Source organism: Syngnathus typhle, linkage group LG4 (assembly GCF_033458585.1).
Source record: "Syngnathus typhle isolate RoL2023-S1 ecotype Sweden linkage group LG4, RoL_Styp_1.0, whole genome shotgun sequence".
NCBI classification, from domain to species: domain Eukaryota; kingdom Metazoa; phylum Chordata; class Actinopteri; order Syngnathiformes; family Syngnathidae; genus Syngnathus; species Syngnathus typhle.
This window is the reverse complement of record NC_083741.1, coordinates 6,009,541-6,019,707: the sequence shown is the minus strand read 5'-3', so window position 1 is coordinate 6,019,707 and position 10,167 is coordinate 6,009,541. Positions and strand designations below refer to the sequence as shown.

Genomic DNA, 10,167 nt, shown 5'->3' with positions numbered 1-10,167 from the left:
CGACCGCCACCCCCCGACCGCCACAAGGCGACCGCCACAAGGCGACCGCCACCGGCCCCAAGCGCCAGCCCCGACCGCCACCCCCCGACCGCCACAAGGCGACCGCCACAAGGCGACCGCCACAAGGCGACCGCCACAAGGCGACCGCCACAAGGCGACCGCCACAAGGCGACCGCCACTGGCCCCAAGCGCCAGCCCCGACCGCCACCCCCCGACCGCCACAAGGCGACCGCCACAAGGCGACCGCCACCGGCCCCAAGCGCCAGCCCCGACCGCCACCCCCCGACCGCCACAAGGCGACCGCCACAAGGCGACCGCCACAAGGCGACCGCCACAAGGCGACCGCCACTGGCCCCAAGCGCCAGCCCCGACCGCCACCCCCCGACCGCCACAAGGCGACCGCCACAAGGCGACCGCCACCGGCCCCAAGCGCCAGCCCCGACCGCCACAAGGCGACCGCCACAAGGCGTTAGTGGCCGCGCCCGGTACTTTACTGGACCCTATTTGGCCCGCGGACCGGCCGGCGTCGCTTCCTTGAATGCTTAGCCGCCTTTCGAGCTGCCATGCCGGGCTTGAGTTAGTGGTTTGCGCCCGGTACTTTACTGGACCCTATTTGGCCCGCGGACCGGCCGGCGTCGCTTCCTTGAATGCTTAGCCGCCTTTCGAGCTGCCATGCCGGGCTTGAGTTAGTGGTTTGCGCCCGGTACTTTACTGGACCCTATTTGGCCCGCGGACCGGCCGGCGTCGCTTCCTTGAATGCTTAGCCGCCTTTCGAGCTGCCATGCCGGGCTTGAGTTAGTGGTTTGCGCCCGGTACTTTACTGGACCCTATTTGGCCCGCGGACCGGCCGGCGTCGCTTCCTTGAATGCTTAGCCGCCTTTCGAGCTGCCATGCCGGGCTTGAGTTAGTGGTTTGCGCCCGGTACTCTACGTTAAAAGTCAGGCGGAACGGCTCTGAAGCTCCAGACGGAAGTCCGAGAAAAGCTCCATGGTTGGTTAAAAATGCTTACCCGCCTCCCTGGAACCCCAATCGGGCGTAAAATGTTAGGCGGAACGGCTCTGAAGCTCCAGACGGAAGTCCGAGAAAAGCTCCATGGTTGGTTAAAAATGCTTACCCGCCTCCCTGGAACCCCAATCGGGCGTAAAATGTTAGGCGGAACGGCTCTGAAGCTCCAGACGGAAGTCCGAGAAAAGCTCCATGGTTGGTTAAAAATGCTTACCCGCCTCCCTGGAACCCCAATCGGGCGTAAAATGTTAGGCGGAACGGCTCTGAAGCTCCAGACGGTGCTTCCTTGAATGCTTATCCGCCTTTCGAGCTCTCCTGCCCGGCGTGGGTTTCGCGTCCGCGCCCGGTACATTATGGAAGCCAAAAAAAAAATAAAAAATTCTAAGTGCGAGTGGGACCGGCCTGGGGGGCTTCCTTGAAAGCCCATCCGCCCTCCGAGCTCTCCCACCGGTCGTGGGTTGGCGTCCGCCACTGCTCAAAGCGAACTTCAAATCATCTGCTTAATAATGTGGAACGCCATTCTTGAGTAGTTTCTCCTTAATGTGGGCTCAACTGGCCGGTAATCATCACCGGTGTCTGAAATTGATCTCAGTTATCCAAAGAGCCCTCACACGGAATACCGTCCATGAGTTTAATTGAAAAACAAAAAATTTTATCTTTCTGACACTTAAATACGATTTGCATAATAATTTGGAACAGGGTGTACAGAGGTATTTTAACTTGCCACAAAAGGGAATAAACTTCAATGACGAAATCAAACACGTGAAAAATGAGGTGAGAAGCTTGGTGGTTATAAAAAGTAAAGTTATAAAAGTAAGAAGCAGGGAAAGAGAAATAAAAGGAGAAAATGCACTAGGTACTTATTTTAAAAAAAAATCATGAAGGAGTTGGAATGTCCAAATTGCAAAAATCGTTCAAATTCCGAATATATCCTGTAGTTAAGTAACAAAAAAGAAGGAATTAATTATAAATGTTAATTTATTAACAGTTATTAAACAAACTCAGTCAAACTGCTGGTGTTTCACCATTCAAACAAATATCAAACAAATATCAAACATCACAAACATAAAAAAACATTGACTCTAGTGTAGGAGAGCTTTCACAAGAAAGTACTGCTTCTACAAATGTGGCTTACAATCAATCAATCAATCAATCAATCAATCAATCAATCAATCAATCAATCACACCAGAGATTAGCTTTGTGGGCAGAAACCTGGCAGAAACAGTTCTATTTTCTGATTGGCTGCTGCACAAGACCATGGGGCCCCTTTAGATTCAAGATTTTTTATTAGCCATGTTTGAGCATGCCAAACAAGGAATTTGACTTTGGTACATCTCAGCCTCTGTTCAACATTTAGGTAACTAACAACACTCAGGACATGTGGGAAAATTGACAAATATTCTCAAACATCCCCTGATCTTAAACTCCCAGGAGGGCAAGGAAAAACTCAAAACTCCTACTAGGGGAAATGAGAAACCTTGAGAAGAGACCACAGATGGGAGGATTCCTCTTCTAGGATGACCATGCTGCAATGGATGCAAAGTGGACACAGTACACATAATACAGACAATTCAAAATAAAGCGTCGAGAGGAAGATGTTATTGCACAGCAATGTCTCTGAGACTCTAAGAGTGGTGTGAGTTCATTAGAGGGACAGCCAGGGGAACTAACCTGTCTCTGTGTCTGCTGGTTTTGACATACAGAGCTCTGTAACGCCGTCCGGAGGGGAGTAGTTCGAACAGGCTGCAACCTGGGTGAGAAGGGTCTGTAGAGATGTTCCTTGCACGTTTCCTGGTCCTGGACAGGTATAAGTCTTGGATAGATGGGAGGTTGATTCCAATGATCTTTTCTGCAGTCCTGATTGTCCGTTGCAGTCTGTGCTTGTCTTGTTTGGAGGCTGATCTAAACCAGACAGTGATGGAGCTGCAGAGGACAGACTGGATGATGGCAGTGTAGAAGGTCTTCAGAAGCTCTCGCAGCAGGTTGAACTTCTTGAGCTGTCTCAGGAAGTACAGCCTCTGCTGGGCCTTCTTCCGTACAGAGTCTATGTGGCCGGTCCATTTCAGGTCCTGAGAGATCGTGGTTCCCAGGAACTTGAAGGTGTCTGTGGAGAGAATAGTATTACTGCGGATAGTGAGGGGTAAAAGTGGTGAAGGGTCTCGCCTGAAATCCACTGTCATCTCCACGGTCTTGAGCGGGTTCAGCTCCAGATGGTTTTGGCTGCACCAGTGGACCAGCCGCTCCACCTCCTGTCTGTACGCAGTCTCATCACCGTCCTGGATCAGTCCGATGAGAGTGGTGTCGTCTGCATACTTCAGGAGCTTCACAGGAGAGTCACCTGAGGAGAAATCATTGGTGTAGAGAGAGAAGAGCAGTGGGGAGAGGACACACCCCTGAGGGGCTCCAGTATTGGTGGTCTGGGTGTCAGATGTGATCCCCCCCAGCCTCACACGCTGTCTCCTGTTGGTCAGGAAGCTGGTGATCCACTGACAGGTGGAGGCAGGCACTGCAAGCTGGATGAGCTTCTGTTGGAGGATGTCAGGAGCGATGGTGTTGAACGCCGAGCTGAAGTCCACGAACAAGATCCTGGCGTACGTTCCTGGGGTGTCCAGGTGGTGCAGGATGTAGTGCAGTCCCATGTTGACCGCATCATCCACTGACCTGTTTGCCCGGTAGGCAAACTGGAGAGGGTCAAGCAGGGGGCCCATGACCTCCTTCAGGTGGTTCAGCACTAACCTCTCGAAAGATTTCATGACCACAGATGTCAGTGCGACGGGTCTATAGTCATTCAAACCTGTGATGGCGGGCTTCTTGGCCACTGGAACGATGGTGGAGCTCTTGAAACACGAGGGCACCTCACACAGGTCCAGAGAACGGTTGAAGATCCATTCAAAGGTGGGCGCCAGCTGCTCAGCGCAGACTTTCAAGCAGGAAGGTGACACGCCGTCTGGGCCCGGTGCCTTCCTGGTCTTTTGTCTCCGTAACATCTGGCGCACTTCCGCGGATCTGGAGTGCGGGCGCGGCCTCTGCAAGAGAGAGAGTGGGTGACAACGATGATAGAGGTGTAGACAGAGCAGTTGTGGGGAGAGGTGAGTATGTAGATTGTGCTGCAGAAAGTCCCGCTGTGTGGGAGGACCGATCAAACCTGCAGTAGAACTTTGACAGGAAAGCAAATCCATTTGTATCATAAAAGGACTTTTGACTTGTGATCTGGCGCTCCCTGTGTGGAGTTTGCATGTTCTCCCCGTGCCTCCGTGGGTTTTCAACCCACATCACAAAAACATGCTTGGTCAGCCGATTGAGTATTCCCAATTGCCCATAGGTGTGAGTGCAAGTGCGAATGATTGTTTGTCTCTGTGTGCCCCGCAATTGGCTGGCAACCAGTTACAACGTGTCACCCCCCTACTGCCCAATGAGTGCTGGTATAGGCTCCAGCACGCCCACGAACCCCCCCCACCCCCCTCGGTACACGTAATGGATGGAATTCAATGGAGATCAGTTTAGGGCCTGAAGAGCAGCAACGTGTGCATACTCTTATTAGTTTATACAAAGTGATATACTTCATCATATCAATCAATGTGTAAATAATTTATCCAAACATAGTTGCTCAATCAGAGCACAGACACAGCACACAGAGCTTTTTTACTTTCACTTACACATAGGCAGAGAGCACAGACACGGCACACAGAGCTCAGTTAAGTTCCATGACACATAGTCACAAAACATTCAGTGGATAACAGGATATTCAAGTGATAACAGAGCAGATGTCTACCCTATAAGGACATGTTTTCCTGAGTTCATGAGTTCCTGCTTTTGGTCAGTATAAAGCCTTCTGATCTGGAGTGTGACATTGTTGTTACATCTGCTGAAGTGCCTTGTGCACTAACCGCCAGTAAACAACCCGAAATCTTGCAATTAAAGAACCACCTGTTACTCCACATCTTTGTTTTCCTTGCGCAACGACGGACATCTTTAACAAAATGCAACAGGCTGTTTTAGCTAAACCTCGGCCGAGGTTCAATTCCCCGACGCTGTGTCTATTTCTTTGTGTTAAAAAGAGTCAGCGGGAGTAAGCAGCAAAGATAATTTTTGCTGCATATGTTGGTTGCAGTTCTGGGTGACTGTAAGCTTAGGGCTGGGTGTTCTTGAGACACTAGGATTTTGCTGCTGATCTGACACAAAAAAAGGAACACTTCCCTTTCCGGTTGGTTATATTGCCCAGTTTTCAAAGCCACAGACATGTCAGGTTATTGTCAGACCACTCCATTACTCCGTTTTTCTCCTCTTATTTACTGGGTTATTTGTTTATTAACAAAAAGGGGGGGCGTATGGGTGGGGGGGGAGAGACAATAGGATATAGTTAATAACAGGACATCGGTCAGCAGTGCGAAGGAGATGGATGGAGGAGCAGGAGGGGCGGGAGCGGAGGTTGTTGAAGTTGGCAGTACGGGCCTTTCTACGGGAGGTGGGGGTGACGGGGGGTTGGTAGTCCAAAAAGAGGAGACGGGTGAGCCATCGGGGAAGTGCCGGTCCGGATGTAGCGACGACGGCGAAGGATCCCAGCCTCGTGTGGAAGCAGCAGTGGACCAGGTGGTGATGCCTGTCGACCTCGACTCCACCCGCTCGAACGGCAGGCCCCAACGCACCACGGCGGCACACAGCAGAGCCACGGTTGGCGAGCCCGCAGGGAGTGGAGCCCGTCGCTCGAGACTGCCGGACGGAAGGCCAGAGAGCCAGGCCAGAGCTGCCGTCGAGTCCACAGCAGGCGGCCACAGGCTCAGACTCGGGAGGCAGGAGGGTCCGGTGGTGGTTTTGGCCAGTTGGCTGTTGGCTAGCTGGCTAACGTAGCTGGTTGTCCGAGGGAGAGGAAACACATAGGTGAGAGCGGAGCTGCAGGAATGCGAAGTGGACTGAAGACAACACGAGAAAAGTAAAAGAAGAGACGGGTGCACTGAAAACGGGAAAACGAAAAACAAGTAACAGACACGGTCCGGGACAGAAGCGGCAGTCAACAAATCTGACGCCAGCGTGCTCTATCCCGGAAGACAACAGACGGTGGGGGGAGCTAATTGATCAGACAGCAATAAGCTGCAGTCTTTTTAAACTGTGCATTTAAACTCCTGTATGCCAGCCTCCTTCCCCTCGAAGCTCCACCATCCTCCTCCGATACCAGCCCCAGGTGTCGAGCCTAAGTAAACACCTATAACCAGTGATGGTGTAGTATGTTTTTATTCTGGTCTTATTCTATGTATATTTCATTTGTAAGTCTAGGTTGTGACCAAGTTCAGGCACTGGTCGAGTTCATGCGGGATATTGGGGTCTGGCTTCAGATATGTAGATTTACTGGCAAGACTGTGTAGGGTCTGCTGGGCAGACTAGCGGTCTATATGTCAACCAGAAACCACAGTTATAAATTACAGGCAACATTATCTGAATCTGCCTTGGTGCACTATCCATTGACCCATTCACCCTCCAAGTTATGCCTATCGACTGTAGACAAGTGTGTGGAAAATTGTAATTGTCCAACGGAAGACAGTTCAACAACAGTGAACAGCAGAGAAGTTCAGCAAGGTAATTTGGTATTGCCATGACCCGGATTCGAACCGGGGTTGCTGCGGCCACAACGCAGAGTACTAACCACTATACGATCATGGCCTACATGCAATAGCTTTAAATATGTTGGAAACGTTTAGGATCTTCAGCAAGTGCACATTGGCAGACCATGAAAGAATATTGAAATGTTTGTGGAACTATCCGATGACTGTGCAGATCTGATGATCCCAAAGACCTGAGGTGAGACAACATTGACAAAATGTTTTTCTTTATTGACAGTGTCACTTCTTTTGTGGCTTACTTCTTTTTCGGTTCCCAGCTTGGCACAACGTCCATACTGTATCGTATCAACATAAAACATCAACGCACAGGTGAGGTGGCCGAGAGGTGAAGGTGATGCATTGCTAATCCGTTGTCCTTTTCACGCATGGGTCCACATCCCATCCTTGTTGAAGGGTGCCGTCAGATTGTTGAATCTAAAAACTCTTATTTGTTGCCGAAGCTTGCCTTCCGGACTACTTCCTCAACCGGCGCTCAATTCACTGACGGGCAGTTTATTACTTTGTGCGAAATAGCATTTAAGCAGGTTTTCGACCCAAGTGCGTTAACCTGTGTTTGCAGCAGCGTAATTGTATAGATGCATTCGTTGTGCATGCGTCTAAACCAGGGATGGGCAAACTTTTGACTTGCGTGCCGAATTGGGATTTAAATTTGGACCGGGAGGCCGAACCAGGAGCAGATGGATGTAGTTTTTGAGTGAAGATTCAAGATTCAAGAGTTTTTATTCGCCATGTTTGAGCTTGCCAAACAAGGAATTTGACTTCGGTAAAGTGAAGTAATATAAATGATATAAATATAAATGTAAATGATATAAATATAAATTTAAAGGTCATTGCATAAAAGGTTTTGGCATTTAGTAGGTAGTAATGCATGGATATTCGAAAAAAAAGCTTTTTGAAAACAAATGCATTTATTAATTAACAGCATTAAAAAGAATGTCATCAAAAAACTACTATCAGTGACTCTTATTAAACACGACACTGTTATTTTGAATAACCGTTTCCATCACTTCAGCAGCTGTAGGTCAGATTTTTGAAAGATGTTTATTTAGGCAAAATCACATAAAACGGCAAACATTCTGACCAAATACATCATCTTGAAGAATCAGTGAAAGAATACATCTAAATAAAGTACCGTATTTTTCAGACAATAAGTCACGTTTTTTTTCATGGTTTGGGTGGGGGGGGTTGACTTATACTCAGGAGTGACTTGTTTGTGAAATTATTCACAAATTTTCAAAATTCCAAAATCCGCGATGTAGTGAAACCGCGATGTAGCAAGGGATTATTGTAATTTGAACTGCAATTGACATCAGCGGCGCGGCGCACACGGCATTGTTTACATAAAGGACAAGGGATTCGATCACGGGATTTAATGACTTGGAGTGACAGAGATTGTTTGATAAAATTGTTGTTTATAATTATATGGGCCTGTGAAATAATTTTAACTGCAATTTATGACGAGTCCGACGTCAGCGGCGCAGCGCTCACGCGGCGTTGTTTACATAAAGGACGAAAATTTTGATCGATGAATTTAATGATTTGGAGTGACACAGATGTATACTTTATACTGTGTGCCGGAAATGGAGAGTAATTGGTCACACTTTTGAAGAGTGTAGTAATGGCAGAAAGTGCAATCTCTGTGGAGAAAGTGATCATCTCTACAGAAAGTGTCCAGTCTTTTGCCAACAAACTGAAGGCCGGGAGAAAAATGACACAGGTGAAGGAAAATGATGGTAAAGGGAAGGGGCATATGGTAAGCACACAAATGGAAAGTGACATTTCACAAGAAATAGCCACAGATGAGTTGAGTGCAGACACTTAGATTTTTGTGTGCAAAAAGCTAAAAGACTCGCATCTGAACGGTCCTCTGAATCGCTGTCGACGTCAGAGGAGAGAGGAAAGCCTGGGAGCCCAGATAGTGAGCTGGATGAGTCCAGAGTATTCCCTTCCAACTCACCAAATGAAATCTCCTTTTTAAATATATGCCTACAATCGACACCCAAAAGCCGCAATACCATGAATTTAAGGTTGAGGGAGAGAACGTCACCAGACGCAACCAGGAAAGGTCGCCGGCGGCCAAGTTCTGCCTGTGGTACCGCAATAAAGGAGTTACTGTCAAAAGAAATAACTTAACAAATATGAGACCCACTTCACTGGTTCTTTTATCTCAAACAAAAGAACCAGTGAAGTGATTAACAAGTAAAAACAAAATGAACTTAGTACAAAAAATATGAGACCCTCTATAGGAGTATTATACTAATGACACGAACCCCATTAACCATCAATGTTAGAAGTGTATAATCCAAGATTAGAGCACTCAGTGTCTTATCCTCCTTAAAAACCCTCAAGGCCCATATGATTTTAATTCAAGAATGCGGCATACCCTTTTTATTTAATATTATTTTATTATTAGTAATTAGAAATTACAGACAGTGGGAGGAGATGTTGCCCTATCCATCATTATGGAGTGGGTCAAATGAAAACCGCAATGATGGACTGACCATTTTAATAAATAACCCCCGGATTCTTTTAAACAGGAGCATAGTGTACTTTGAGCATTGATTATGTACTCACACGACTAAAACCTGTTTTCTTTTCGGATCACTTAATACTGTCTTGCACTCTGTCAGTTCCCTCTGGCGTGACTACGTATTTGGAGGTTCGTGGAAACTAAAGGTTCGTGCTCCCTGCTTGATGATGAGGCTTTGGTTGCTCACTACAGGGCGCTCTATAAGAACTGGCAGACCCTTCAGGACTTGTACAAATCCCGGGCACAGTGATGGGAAAAGATAAAGGTAAGAATTCAGATTTTCTTTAAAAGAGCAGGAAATGAAACGCATGTTAGGAAGGAAAAATTGACTACAGAGGTATTTTAACTTGCCACAAAAGGGAATAAACTTCGATGACGAAATCAAACACGTGAAAAATGAGCTGAGAAGCTTGGTGGTTATAAAAAGTAAAGGCATAATAATAAGAAGCAGGGAAAGAGAAATAAAAGGAGAAAATGCACCAGGTACTTATTTTAAAAAAAAATCATGAACAAAGGAGTTGGAATGTCCAAATTGCAAAAAGAGAATGTAAAAATTACAGAGCAAAGTAGTGAAATACAGTGGAGCCTCGGTTTTCAACCACAATCCGTTCCAGAAGGCTGTTCGAGAAGTGAATCGTTTGAATTCCGAATCATGTTTTCCGATTACAAATTATGGAAAAAAATGTAATCCGTTCCACGCAAAAAAAACCAACGCCATTTTAAGTCATTTTTTCATTTGCGCATTTTTGTCCGAACGTGCAACCGTAGCGCGTCGCCGACCACGCAACTACACCGCGCTGCCCGCATTATTGTGACAGAGTCGTCGCTGAAATTTAGAAAATATTTTTAATGTCCTGATGTACTTTCCAAAATTTAAGTGGACCTCAGTTCGCAGGGAGCTTAATTTGGTCCAATCACGCAACCGCAGCGCTCCGGGCGCTCACTGTCACATTGCTTTACGAGCGTCTTTGTGTTTTAGGATGGCTCTACTCCTCCCACTTGCTTCCTTTGGAGGC

The 10,167-nt window shown here is 47.5% G+C and overlaps 1 non-coding gene across 1 annotated transcript; it reads right to left on the bottom strand.

Annotated features, from left to right (window-relative positions):
• Positions 1-6,589: 6,589 nt before the first annotated feature.
• Positions 6,590-6,661, bottom strand: trnah-gug (transfer RNA histidin (anticodon GUG)). The gene has a single exon. It is a non-coding gene; the product is annotated as a tRNA-His (tRNA).
• Between the last annotated feature and the right edge of the window lie 3,506 nt (positions 6,662-10,167).